Below are 14839 nucleotides of genomic sequence, written 5' to 3'. Positions count from 1 at the left end.
CTTCCTGTTGGGCTGATTCCATCATAGTGCCCATTTTCAAGAAGGGAGTCAGATCTGACCCAAAGTGCTACCACCCCATGTCCTTCTGGACTCCCCTGAGAAGCTGATGGGCAGGGTTCTTTTGCAGAGATTTGAACCATGGGCCATCGATAAGTCCATTCATTTGGAAGCCCAGTATGGGCTCAGTAGGGGGCCAGGGGACAGTGGAGCAGTGCATACATTTAGACCTACTATTTGGCAAATATATCAAGACCAAGCCAGGTTCTTTCCACTTGTGCTTCGCTGTTCTTAGCAGCGAAGCACAAGTGGACCATTCAATCTTGTGGCACACATTCCTCTCGGTTGGGGCCCAAGTGAACATTGTCTCTTTCTTGTCTCAGTTGTATAAGAACTTATCTGCTAAGGTCCGTTATGGCCGCAACAGGAAATATTCTCCTCCTTTCAAAATCAAGAGGTGAGTTAGACAGGGGTGTGCAGGGGTGTGTCTTAGCCCCATTCCTCTTCACCCTTTTTTATAAATGGAGGAGATGTACCCTTTGGACTCTGCAGGCCGATGTGCTTGTAGTTGGCCGTCGTTAGGTCCCAGTGCTTTTGTATACCGACATCGCGGTCCTACTGTCTGTGACTGCTGTTGCCCTACAGAGACTGATGGACACCTTTGCTGACTTTATGGAGGCCACAAAACTAACCATCAATATTACCAAAACATTAGTGATGTCATTTGGGAAAAACATCCAGAAGTGCAAGACATTTTTTATTAAGGGCATTCCTGTTGTGAAGGTCAACTCATTTTATTAGTTGGGCATTTTTTTTCTCTAATAATGGTCCCAACAGAATGCTCGTTCTACAATTAGCAAAGTGTGCAAGGGAGTCTTCAGGTTCTCCCACAAGCTCGGTAATGATACTATCAGGAAAATGGTTATCATCTATAAGGCCAGAGTTTTGTCAGCTGCAATGTAGGGCAGGGGCTTGTAGGGTTATACGTTGAGTGGTCCTCTCCAGGTGGAGGAGAACGCCTTTGTTAGGCACCTCTTGTGTAACCCCCACTTCAACACCATCTTCTATGGTTCACAGTGAAGTGGGCCTAACTCACCTTGAGGACCTGCTCTCTAAGCTAATGACTCTGGTACTCAATTTGGGCTGAAACGGTCTTCACAAAATTCATTATATCGGATTGTCTGGCATTAGACTATTTTTAAAATACTGTGGCACTCGTATATAAATTAAATCTCCCAATCAATGCTTAGTTCCCCAGTGCTTAAAGATCCATTCAGAATGCTTTCTATTCAAAAGAGGGAGGTCAAGGGCGCATTTTAGATGCTAGGCTAGAAATAGGGCCCTTGTCGAGTGTAAGAAACTGACTGTTGTTTCATATTTGTCGAATGCTTTCCCAGAGGGCTTTCAATTGTACCTGTCCCTGGTGACAAATACCCAACACTGCTTCGTTTCAACCAGGTTGCACTTGGGTATAGTAACCCATCAAGTTGCCTTTCCTACTATGAATCAGTGGCCTTGCGACATGGCTCTATGCCCAAGTGACAGCATTCTGAAACAGAGCACCCTGCACTTCATAATATTTTGTCGCTTTTATGAGAGCATAAGGAAATACTTGTTGAAACCGATCTTTGTGGAACATAATACTAGGGACTATAGTGTTGCTTTATGTTTTCTGTGTGCATTGGAGGACCCTATCATATGTTTTAGTGCTACCTCATTTTTGGGGAGTGACTGGAATTAGAAAAAGTATTTTTATTTAATCATAGCACTTGCTATGTATGTTCTATTAATTATACTTGCTCCATTTACATTCCTCATCCATGTATGATTGTTTTACTGTTTTTAACTTGTTTTTAATTTTAATGGATGTTGTATTTTGTATTATCTGTTTATTTATGATCAACAAAATTGTGCCGAGTAAAGATTTTCTGGATTTTTAGAACTCCCAAAGTGTTTACCTTTTGTAGGGAGGAATTCATTGACGGGCAGATGTATTAAGAATTTTTGTGATTCCAAATCCTGTGATAGGCACAGTAACAAGTCTTCCACGGCAAAAGTACAGGTCGCAATGTACAAAGAGCACTCTGCGAGTCAGAACGGTCTATATGAATTGCAAACTACACTTTGCAAACAATACTGACTTGCAAAGGAATGAGTAATGTAATGGGTGTTCATCTCGCGTTTGCAATGTATCATTGGATTCAGAATGCAGAGTGACCGCTGGGATTGGGGTAGCAGATAGTGGCACCCAATGCCATTCCCTGAATGCCAACATTGTATTTGTATTGAATTTGAAGGAGACTCTTTAACCTGATTATTATCCTCGTCGCCTGATTTTGGACGAAGGAATTCAATCATTTTAGAGGTTTGGTTGAGACTCCTGCAATAACTTTCAGCCTTTCCACAAACTGGAATGTTCTATTGTATCAAACAAGGCTGACGGGTTATTCATCACCATCAACAATGCTTTTCCTGTCTCCAATAAATGCTCTTTAACACACAGTAACACAGTTTTTGTTCCACTTGTCTACAGAGATGTACATTTGATTGACAGTCAGTAGGGCAAAATTACCTTTCTAGATTCTTTTCCAACTTGGAGAGTGCTTCTTTGTCAATTACTTTAGTCAAAAAGTATACACTTCATTTCAGTCTATAATTTGGTATATTGGTATGATTCAATGAAGTTTTTTTTCAAAAGCAGAGATTCAAGTGTATTCTAAAACATTCAGAAACCTCACCTGCGTCAACTAGTTGTTAATAACACTGGTTTATGTATAGGGCATCAAGATCAGCTTTTTCAATCACAAATCTAGAGTAGATGAGGACCTGCTCACAATTCATGGGATTGCATTTCCTCAATTGTTATTGAATTTAGGTGAAGTAGTAATCAATAGATTAAATAGAGCCTACTTTGCAGACAATCATCCAACCTGGTTATTTGCTTGAGCTGTTCCACAGGCCTCCTCAAGGGAACTTTTGCAGGGAGCCTCAATCAAATGATGAATATATCTTGTCTCATGGTTTATGATAACCATAAACTCTTTTCTTTTAGGGCATAAATAAACAAAACTAGGTGTCATGCATTACATTTGAAGGGGCGTCAACATCTTCAAAGAAAGTGAATAATTTGGTAAAAGATTAACTCACCTCCTGAATACAAATAGAATACTTTTTTTGCCTCTTTATAGCCTTCCAAATTCTCCTAAAAATCATCACCTCAACTGATATTCTGATTTGTGCTTTTGATTAACTGCATGTCTCAGTCAATTATAGCTTATACATTTCTGTGTCAATCTACTTTGAGTTAGTTTTGTCTTTCTAATTTGGCCTACTTTCAAGAAGCCCCCTGTCCATAATGCTTCCAATGCAACTAAGAGACAACATAGGAGTGAATCAAAGGCTCAGAATGCTCTGAATTTTGACCTATTGACTTCTCTGGGAGTAAGAGAAATATGATATTTGGTTCATATATTGTGTCTACTGGCAGGCTTCTCAAGATGACAATTCAATCAATATAACTTTATTTCGGTCTTTTAGACCATAAAAGCACATAAAAGAAAAAAATAAGATAAACATTTCCACCACACACTTAATCGACAGTTGATTTTGACATATTGATTAGAAAGCACAATATCATGGTCCATCCTTAATGTACAATTAAAAGCAATTATCAGAATAAATACAATAAAAATATTTTAAAACAATAAAAATAGGCAAATTAAACTTGTTAAAATCCTTCGGTCGCACTCCTCATAATTACAATTATCAAAATATATGATATCTGGTAACTCCACTGATTTCAATTTTTAGAGGTTAAAGAAAAATTCATCACTGGGTTCTTTACAAATTTAAAATGCAAATGCAAAATATGTCAATTATTTACTAGAATTACATGGTATAGTATTACAGTTTCAAACCAATTCTGGCTCTAATAATCTTCACATTATACAAGAATCTGGATTCACAAAAAACTACCATTTGCGTGGTATCAGTCCTCAATAGACGCTCAGCCTCTCTACAGTGTCTAATATTTAAGTTATTGCAGAGCGGTTTAATCCATTTTTTTCTTGGAGTGTCATATAGGGGGCAGAAAAAGAATATGTGTGCAGTATCTTCCTTCACCTCGACCACATTTTTGCAAAACGTACACTTATCGTAATCCTTGTCATCAAGGTTACTGTGCCATTTGGATTTATTATTATTTGCTTGTAAAACCTCGTATCTAAATTTCAGGTACCAGGATTTTGCAGTTTGCGGACACACCTCATCTAGAAACGGTTCAAACTGAGCTATGTCTTTGAACAGGAGAAATGATGATGTTAAAGGGCCTAAATTAGAATCATGTAGCAATTTGCTGTTAAAGTAAGTCCAGAAAGATGACTTAACTACCTTGCTACATGCCACAGTCAGTTCTAAAGGCTCCTCCCAATAGTGTAATAATCCTATTTTGTCTAACCAGGTTGACACGTGTTGGAACCATGGTATAGCCTTATAAAGTCCAGCACTCATTATCTCCTGTAAACCTTTTTTATAATGTACAAGCTCCATTGTTGACCAGATTCTTACCCAAAATAAAAGGGGGCGCAATACAGCATGATTATCAGTTTGTTTCAGATTCAAATCCAGTATTACTGGAATCAACGGGGTCCCATTTGGAAGAGACAATAATTTCTGAAAGAAATTATTTTCTCCAATTTTGAAATTACGTTTGCAATAGGGTCCCCATATTTCAGCTCCAAACAAGGCAGCTGACTGGGCCTTGAATTTAAAAACCTCAATGGCAGGAGATACAGCCTTAGAGGTACTCCCCCCATGCGTCTTTATAATGGGCGTACTATTTTGGAGCAAGATTATTCTGTTTTTTTCCAATTGTGGCTTCCAGGTCAGCTTCTTATCTAATGTGATGCCTAGATAGTTAAAACTGTGTACGTATTCTAGCTTTTGAGAATTTAGCTCTACATTCTTTTTAAAAGATTTGTGAGAATTAATAGACATATATTTGGTCTTGCTGGAATTGATTTCGAGTCCCTTTGCTAATACAATACAACTGGAAGGAATTCAACAAATTTGGAAGTCCGCTGGGAGTTTGCGAGATTAAAATGGTATCATCTGCAAAAAGTAATGCAGGTATTACTTCGCCTCTCAGCTTAGGGGAATCATTTTTACAACCGTCCAGATAGCAAGGGAAATCATTTACATACAGGCTAAACAGGGTGGGTGCCAATACACAACCTTGACGTACTCCCCGTCTCACAGGTATTTCCTTAGTGATTTCACCCCTCGGCCCCCATCTCACTTTGGCGTAATTCCCCTCATGGAGCCTAATTATCTGGACAAGCAGTTCGATTGGCACCCCCAAATCTTTCAAGCAACCCCATAACCGGTTCCTGGGTACCAAATCGAACGCAGCCTTCAAGTCTACAAAGGCAATATATAAAGTACCTTTCCTTAAGTTTATATATTTCCAGCAAAGACATATAAATCTGAAGACTTGATCAATAGTGCTAGTCTTCTTTCTGAACCCAGCTTGATATTTTGAAAGTAAGTCAACCTCTTCAATCCATGCAGTTAACCTATATAAAATGTGCCTAGCAAATATTTTCTGTGGGATATCAATCAAACTAATGGGGCGATAATTTGCCAGATCATGCCGATTTCCTTTTTTTAAAATTGTGACTATTTCTGCCCCCTTCCACGTGTTTGGTATTGGTTCAAAATCAGCTATCGCATTACAAAGATGATTAATATAAGGTCTCCAAATAGTCATATCATGTTTTAAGAGATCACCGGGATTTTATCGGGTCCTGGTGCTTTGCCTGATTTAACCGATTCCAGGACTAGTAGAGTTTCATTATGTGTAAAGTGCAATTTGTTACCACAAAGGCATCGCCATTGATTTCAGAATAAAGACCACAAAAATGTTCCACCCATGTATTTTCATCGAGGAATAGGTCTCTCTGCGTACTCTGCGTACTTCCCGACCTATTCCCTTTGGCTATCAGGTTCCAAAATCCAGCCTGATCCTAGGCCTTAGCCGCACAAATTAAGTCAGACCAGATCACCTGATCCCATGATCTCTTTGCATCTTCTAGGGTCTGTTTGTAATTATGCTTTGCCCTTATTGTAGCTATGTTTTCACTCCTAACGGCCTGAATTACCTCTGTCTTGGCCGCTCGACATTTCCCATTATACCAGGGATTACCAAAATTGTTCTTATGTATTGCTCTATGGATACCAATGGGAATAAATGCGGGGTACCTGAGAGCCTAGGTGAGCACATTTGTGTATGCGTTGGTTTGATAGATAATCGACTTTCAGCCAATTCAATCTCATGGGTTAATAGAGATTCAGCCCTGATGAGAAAAGCATCTAGGGTAGCGGCAGGGCCCTTGAGTTTGCTCATGATACAATCAGCACCTCTATACTTTATAAACAGCAAAATGACCAAAACACTTAAAGATATTCAAGGAGTTCAACCAATATGATGATTCAAGCTTACCACACAGCTACTAAGCTACCAATGTCCAAGTGTCAGAGGGGTGGCCCAGTCCAGTCTCTGTCGGGCTATGACAGGCGCGGACGGGCTCGCCCTTGGCCCGGGCAGCGCCCATGCGCGTCCCGCGCTGCCGTAGCCCTGGAGCGTTCTTAAGCACCTCCTGGCACTTAGCTATGACGCAAATCAAAGGCGCCTGTGAGGGACGGTGGGATTCGTAGTCCCCAGCACCTATCTCCCGTGAGGAGCGTTGAGGGCGTCAGCTGGCGAGTCGTGGCAGCGTGGGCTGGAAGGGGTACCTTGCAGCCACCCAGGGGCTGAAGCAGTGAACAGGTGAGCAGGGAGCAAAGAGTTCACACAGCGGCAGTAATTTCAGAAAGGGACCCGCGCTGCGGGAGCCCTGGAGCGTTCTTAAGCACCTCCTGGCACTTAGCTATGATGCAAATCAAAGGCGCCTGTGAGGGACGCTGGGATTCGTAGTCCCCGGCACCTATCTCTCGTGAGGAGCGTTGAGGGCGTCAGCAGGCGAGTCGTGGCAGCGTGGGCTGGAAGGGGCGCGTTGCAGCCACCCAGGGGCTGAAGCAGTGAACAGGTGAGCAGGGAGCAAAGAGTTCACACAGCGGCGGTAATTTCGGCAATTCAACTCAGGTAGGAATATTCGATGAATTAAGTTCATCCATCCAGTTCCACCTGGATATCACTAGACTAATCAACTTCACCTTGTTAGAGAATAGGCACTACTAGGTTACACCTGAATCATGAATGACCTGATTCACAAATTGAGTATAGCGCAAGCTCAGTACACAATGAATGATTACGTATGCATTCGACTTTTCAATACAGCGCACATATTAAAGTCCCCATATCAAAATGTTTTCTCATTTTTCAGCCACTACATAAAGTATCTCTTGAAGGTCAAAAAAACTTTTAGTGGGTTCAGATGTTTATAGACTGACAAACAGTCATTGTTTGGCAAACTCATTTCCAAATAAGGCTTTCCACAGCATTGAATTGGATAGCAGATAAGTCACTCTTTGATGACAGAGTAATTCTAAATAAATACTAATCCTCTACGTAAAGTAGCAATAGTATCAGTATGAGTTTAGGGACAGGCAAATGGGTGCTTTCAAGCGATTGCCTTTAATGCTGTGGTGAAAACTCAAACTCTCAAATTCACTTACATTTGCAGTTCTTAATACACCGTGGCTGCAAACATAAACATAAAAAGGTAGGTGTAAGGTGTGCAGTTACAGTTGGAAAGACCATGAGACACTATCATATTCTTTGGAAGGGTAAGGGAGAAGAGTTTTCCTCACATGAAAAAATGGTTACTAAGTATAACGAGATAATAGTAAAAACAAATATGCCTTTACTCACAGAGGCAAAACCTAAACAAAATGTTGTGCTCTGTGAACATGCTGTAGTGATAAAGGTAGGGTTCTTTGGCTTACAATTGGGATGGTATGCTCTTTGCAGTTTCACCAGGCATATGTGAGTACATTTTATGAATCCCAAATATTATAGAAAACATGGACAGAACCTAAAATGGGGGGGCGTGACTTGAGGCGTCAAGATGACGGTCAGTGCTCAGGACCCCTCCGTCATCCACTGCAATTTACCACAGTGTCCCGTCTCATCCGCGCTAGTAATCTGCTGGCACTCATCCCCTGCAGTCCTAAGCAACACGGTTGTGGCCTGGACGGCTGCATTTGTGGTCAGCCTGACCCGGTAGGCCGAGGTCTCCATATGGGACAAGATGGTGGCCATGTGCCGCATCCGGGCTTCCCACGCCTGTTGCAGGCAACAGTGATGTAGTTGGTGACATCTGGACCTTCCCTGCGCCTGCCGGTTGCATCGGGTGGCCCGGTGAATGGGAAGATGTTCCACCGGAGCCTGATGAGTGACTGCAGATTAAGTGGAGCATCGGTTCTTGACCTGATTCTACACAGAAACCGAAGGGCCTGACTGCGCTGGTGTAGACACATGCTCCATTTCCTCAGTGCTGCAAAACCGAGAGCTGCCGAGCTTGGCGAAAGGTACCTGTCAATAATCTCCTGAGACTGCCTGTGACTTGCCCCTGTGTGTGCCTGGGTTGGGGGCTGGAGCATTGGAGGCGCCCCTCCTGTGGTGTGAAAGGAGGACGGTAGTGGCTGCGGACTATGGCTGGAGGTGGTGCTACCTCTGCTGGAGGAGACTCGTGGTTGCGAGTGTGAGGAGAGCTGCCATGTGACAGTACCACAGAGGTGTGGGGCCAGTGTGTTCCCAGGCCTTCTTTGTTTCTCCTGGGTGGGGCGCTGGCAGTTGCCATGTGGTGGCCTTGATTGTATTGCCTCTTAGTGAGGGTGGTGGTGCCTCAGACCTAGAGGAGGGGAGGCAGCCTAGACGGGCAGGGACTGCTATTGAACTGCTCCTCTCCTTGTGATTCTTCACCAACTACTGTGCCTTGCCGCCGTTGCGGCTGCAGGTAGCCTTGTCCTGGGAGCTCCTGGCTCGTGTGTGTCCCTTGGGCCCATCTGTCTGGACCCGGGGGACTTTATTGGAACAAGTGAACATTGCAGAGGGAGATTTGCTACTGGGTCTGGGGCCCGACGGACGGTTCTGCGCTGGTGCCATTTATGATCTGATCAGCCATGTGCAGCCCTTGGGGGTTGGGCTTTGTTGGACGGGTCGCAGATCCATTGCCTGCTCCTCTGGCTTCATTCTTCTGGCCCTAATACCTGCCAGCACTGACGGCGCTCTGCCCCACATCTGACTGCTTGTGCTGCCATGGAGATGCAGCAAGTGGGCCAGACTCCAGAGGATCCTAACGGAGCTACACGGTGACAACTATGGGGAAGGATAAAGTTGTAAAACCACACCCCTCTCAGCCACGCATAGATCAGTTTATTACTCCAGCTGGACCTTAGAGGAGAGAGTTTTTTTCTTGCCATGCCCTGCCTCACAGGTGCTGAGTGGCAGGAACTTGAGCAACCTGTCACACTTGAAGAAATTGTGGAGGCTGGCTCAACTTTAGCGTCTGGTAAAATGCTCGGCTCTGTCAACTATCTGAATGATTCCTATATCAAATATAGAAAGGCGCTGACTCCCCACTCACGTATTCTATAAAAGGAGGTGGTGGGGATGGGTTCCTTTCTGTGGATCTTAATCAGGCAACCATTGTGGTCATAACAAAATACTTTCAAAGCAATAGTGGGTCAGTGCGCTCAGCAGGTACCTTATAGCCTGAATGTATTGCTGCAGTCAGGAGGTATGCCAAAAATACACTTAGGAGGGAAAGAAAAAGCAAGGCTTCAACATGCAAACACCGCGAGGCTCAGGACCTCCAGTTTGGAGGCACAGCTTTCCATGGCAAATCCCAGAGATAGCACCAGAAAGCTGACACTAATCCGAGAAAGATACAGAGTCACTTACTTGAAGCCACAAGGCAGAGCTGCCATCCATCTACTGCACAGGTTTATGGGTGGGAGGATAACAATGGTAAGCTGCTATATTGGCTAGCATCCCGGCCCTTAATTAGTCAATTATCCCTGAAATTATTGAATGTGAGAGTTGTGCCCATTGAACTTCCCATGCCATTGCTCAGGCATTTGCAGGTTATTATGCATCTCTTTATATGGCAGTTACACATCTGGCAGCTTAGCTGGCTATCCTCTCTTTGTTGATGTGCCTTTGCCCTGCCTCACAGGTGCTGAGTGGCAGGAACTTGAGCAACCGGTCACACTTGAAGAAATTGGGGAGGCTGGCTCAACTTTAGCGTCTGGTAAAATGCCCGGCTCTGTCAGCTATCTGAATGATTCCTATATCAAATATAGAAAGGCGCTGACTCCCCACTCACTTATTCTATAAAAGGAGGTGGTGGGGATGGGTTCCTTTCTGTGGATCTTGATCAGGCAACCCTTGTGGTCATACCAAAGGTGCAACTCCTTCGGTCTCCTGTGCTGACTACCATCCCATTTCTTTAATCGATGGTGAAGTCAAGATCTTCGCAACCATTCTAGCCTTCTGCTTGCGGTGAGTCCGCGGTTCCTTGATCCATCCATACCAATGTGGTTTCATGACTGCTAGAAGTGCACAGCATTGTCTGAGGCACCTGCATGTGGAGCTAGCCCACCATTACCTTTTGTCATTCGCACTGGCATTGCTTCTCATAGATTTTGAGAAAGCATTCGCTATCTCGCCCATGTGTGGGAAAAGACCGGATTCAGACCCTGATTCCACCGCTTCGTCCAGGTGTTCTACTCCAACCCAACGGCCCATGTCCAAATCAATGTTGTAATATCTGATGAATTCCGCATTTGGAGGGGGACCCGACAGGGATGGCCCATGTCTACTCTCCTCTTTGCGTTGGTAATTGAGCCCCTTCCACGACTTATTGGATGATATGCCCGAATTTGAGGCTGGGAGTGGGACATAGGGCACGATGATGGCATTGCGCTGTATGCAGAAGATGGGTGTTTGTTCCGCTCAAACCTGAATAGCAGTGGCCCTCGCTGCCTCCAGCTCTTACAATCCTTTGCGGAGGTCTTGGTTGAGACCTTAAATCCTGCCAAGTCTGTTTTGGTGCCACTGGCACACATCAGAAACTGTATTGACTGGCAAACTAATATCCCGGTGCGCCGTCTCAGTTTTCAGCATTTAGGTATTCAGGTGTCATTGCTTCCGGAGTTGGTGTGGTACCTGAATGTCAGTCCTCTCACCCGGAAAATTAAAGCTGACTGTAGGAAAGTAGGATCTGCTTTCGTGGTTACTCCCACTTTTTGCTGGTCTCATTATGTTTTACTGACTAGTCTGACTGGGCCTCTTCTAATCAGAACCCCAGTACCTGTGCTTCTTCCCCAAATTGGACTTGGTGAGTACGTAGGTACACCCCAGATTGGCTATTAATGTACCCTTATAAGTCCCTAGTATACTAGTATATGGTACTAAGATACCCAGGGCATAGGTACCCCAGGGGTCCTCCTTGGGCTGAAGCATGTATTATGCCACCCATGGGAGACCACTCAAATTGTGACTCTAGGTCTGCCATGGCAGCCTGTGTAAGCTGGTGCTAGCACCACTTACGACAGATATAAGATCCCTTATATCTGAGGTCACTACACTTAAAACTTATAAGTCACCCCTAAGGCAGGCCTTTCAATCCTGAGGGCAGGGTGCTTGATTATAAGTGTGAGGGTGCCCCTGCATGAGCAGGACACCCCTTTGACCCTCAGAGTTCATTCTCCCGGGTTTAAACATCAGCCATTACGATATACTCGTGGAGTAGTGTGGCTCACTGGTTAGAGGCGGCAGGCCTGAGAGCAGAAGTCAGCCCGGGACCAGGGTTCAATTCCCGACGCGGCAGGGTCGTGGACCTTGGTCAGCGGACTCGATAATTCTCGCTTCGGTGCTTACTCTAATCAGGGGTTACACTCGGCAACTCTGGGCATTAGCTTGCCTAATCTCCACAACGGCCCCACCAATTCCGGGGATGCCTGGCTCCACCTTGGGGACTCCCAGCAAGGGACCATCCCACAGGGAAAGCCAGGACGGGTTCCCCAGAGTTATACAGCGCCGGGACGCCCCGTTGCTGGGGCAGCTGTGCGCTTTACAAGTATACTACATTTACATTTACATTATATCGAGTGGCCATGCATCATTACGAATGGCTATCTCCTAAACTGGCTGAAACGAACCCTCCCTGTCGTGTTTGATATCAAACATGTTGGAATCATACCCCAATGCCGAAAACGGTGTTGGAGGTATGATGACATGCACTGTAAAGCTCCTCCAGAAGGCCCTCAGTGCTCCTGGTACAGTCTTCTATACCCAGCTGCAAGCTATGGCTGCTGGCGACCAGAGACACGATTCTGCCCTCCTGCTGCTAAGCCAAGCTCGAGCAGGGGAAGGCAGGACAATATGTTTCCTGTCACAGGGAGGTGTGACAACCACCCAGACAGGACTTAGTGTATGGGGACTGGGTGGGAGAGCTTGCCAGCACCACAAGACTGCTTTAAAGTACATATTTGGTGCCCTACTTGCATACTCCAGTTGGAACCAGTTCAGGGAGCCATTGGATCCCGCTTAGGTATGAAACTGGACAAAAGACATGGGAGTATCCTCCCCAGTTCCAGCCCCTCCTGTGGGAGGGACCCGTGAATTGTCCCAACCATTTCCATAGGGTACTTACTTGTGGGTGGTTCCTTTCCTCTGCACCGTGGGCCTTCATCCTTTGGTGACCTGCTCAAGGTCCTCTGCCGACTCCTGTGCCTTCGGCCTGTGGGTCCTCTTGAGGGTCTTCTTTGGCTCAGTCAGGCTCCCCGGCTTGCTCGGGCCTGCTCTGACTTACCTACTCGTGGTGAGTCACATGGACCTTGCTGGTCCCGACACTGCGCCTTTTTTGACTGGTTGCTGATGCCAAGGCTTGTTGGTGACCCTGCCGGACACTGACCCATTAGCTCTTGACATCTGATGTGGGGCAGCTCGTGAACCACTCCAGGTCTTCCACAGCGTCGCCTGGTTCCACACAGCTGCAACTTAAAGGGCACCGTCAACTCACTTGCAGCTCTGACATCGGTGGGCACTCATCTTCCGTGCCTCCTGGTCACTCCTGAGTGGCATGGACTCATGTCACCTCTACTTGCAGGTACCTCTCATCTTGTATACACCTTTGGGTTCCACTGGACTCTTTCACCTTCTTCGCCAGCTGCATCTTTTCTGAAGTCCTCTATTGTGGTCTACGGCAGTTTCCAACATCACTTTGCACCTATGCACCCGGTTTCTCTGGAGTCGGATACTGTGTATTTGTGCTACTCAAGTGTTTTATTATCAAATGTATTGTGGTTATGTCTGGACTAAGCCTGAAGGCTGCTCTCCACAGCTACCACTTAGAGAGTTTTCTAAGGTTGTCTAAGACCACAAGAATCACCACAAGGGTTGTCTGGATTAGTGCAGGGTACTACACTTACATAAGTGAGCACAATATACTAAGCCATCCTCCTACACCGACCTTGCAAAGTGGCAGGCACTTCCTCTCAATGTTAAGGGCAGAATAGCCCTTTGTAAAATGATGGTACTACCACGCCCTCTTTACCTTTTTCAGAACTTCCCCAATATAATCTCCTGTCACTGGTTTAGAGAAATGGACTCGACGGCTTGCTCATTTTATGGCATAATTCCCAGCTGCGACTAGCATTTACTGCAGCGGGCGACCTACGATGGCAGTCTCGGTATGGCTTATTTGTACCTATACTACCTAGCGTTGCACCTCGTGGTTATTAAGGATTGGCTCAGCGGAGGTGGTCGGATCCAGCTTACAGGTTGGAGCTCTCTACATTGGGATTTTCCCGAATCATGACAATGCTCTATGGCAGTCCTATCCCCAATGTGCTCCCAGAGGTGACAGGGATGGTTTTCTAGGTGTGGAGTGCACCCTTCAACACATGGAATGGTGGCAGAAGCTCATTCAGCAGACCCCCCCCTGGGGCATGGCACAGGGCTGAGGGTCGTGGCAGCACTAGAGGGCTTTTTGTCAATGGGATACCATTTTGTTATCACTCAGTTGAGTGATGTTTGGACCGCTGAACACATGTCGTCTTTTCAAGCGCCCCAGCAGACGTACGCCCTAACAATCAGGCAATTTCATAAATATCTGCAACTAATTCATTTTTTACAGGTGCACGTCCTCTGGGGTACTGCATTCTGGAGTTCAGTCCCATTGAGGCAAAGATAGTGATGGGGGCATTGGGAAAGGTAAGGAGGGGGGGGCAAATGTATCGCACGCTAATCATTAATACCCCAGACATGCTGGGTACCCCTAGAGCCCGATGGGAGGGCTGGCTTGGGGATTTGGACGATGTATACTGACATGATGCACTGATGGCTCGCAGGGTTATAACGATATCCTTGAAGCTCCGATTTAAGCAAGCATATTATTTACACAGTGCATATCTCACCCGACAGGTTGTGTAAAGCAGGACTCCTTGCTAGCCCCACCTGCTACCGCTGTTCTCAAGCCCCAGTGAATTTCTTGCACATGGTGTTGTCCTGTCCCATAATAACACAGTGCTGGAGGCAGTGATTTTTATTTTTAATCTAGGATCCCCAACATATGTCAAACGTTTAGTAAAAGGCACACAGTTTCCTCACATTTATGTGACAGAAAACACATGAATGTAAGAAAAATAGCAAAGTCAAACCATCCAGCATTCCCTCACTTTTCCCTATAAAAAAGGTAACCCACATGTCTGATACCAGAAGAAGGCCTCTAAGGCTTTCCCTGAGACTGGCTGCATAGATATGGCTTTTCCATCAATAGAGCCTCTCAAGTAGCGCTATAGATGCTGCGGGCCCATTCATAATGCCCAAGTGGTT

General features: G+C 45.3%; 1 protein-coding gene across 1 annotated transcript in view; it reads right to left on the bottom strand.

Moving 5' to 3' along the window:
- The window catches only part of LOC144762435 (dynein axonemal heavy chain 5-like), a 1437549-nt gene that overhangs the window by 875862 nt on the left and 546848 nt on the right, over nt 1-14839 (bottom strand). The gene's annotated exons all lie outside the window — the stretch shown is intronic.

This window comes from Lissotriton helveticus, chromosome 6 (assembly GCF_964261635.1).
Source record: "Lissotriton helveticus chromosome 6, aLisHel1.1, whole genome shotgun sequence".
Classification (NCBI taxonomy): domain Eukaryota; kingdom Metazoa; phylum Chordata; class Amphibia; order Caudata; family Salamandridae; genus Lissotriton; species Lissotriton helveticus.
The sequence above is the reverse complement of the archived record's forward strand: the minus strand, read 5'-3'. Positions and strand labels throughout refer to the sequence as shown.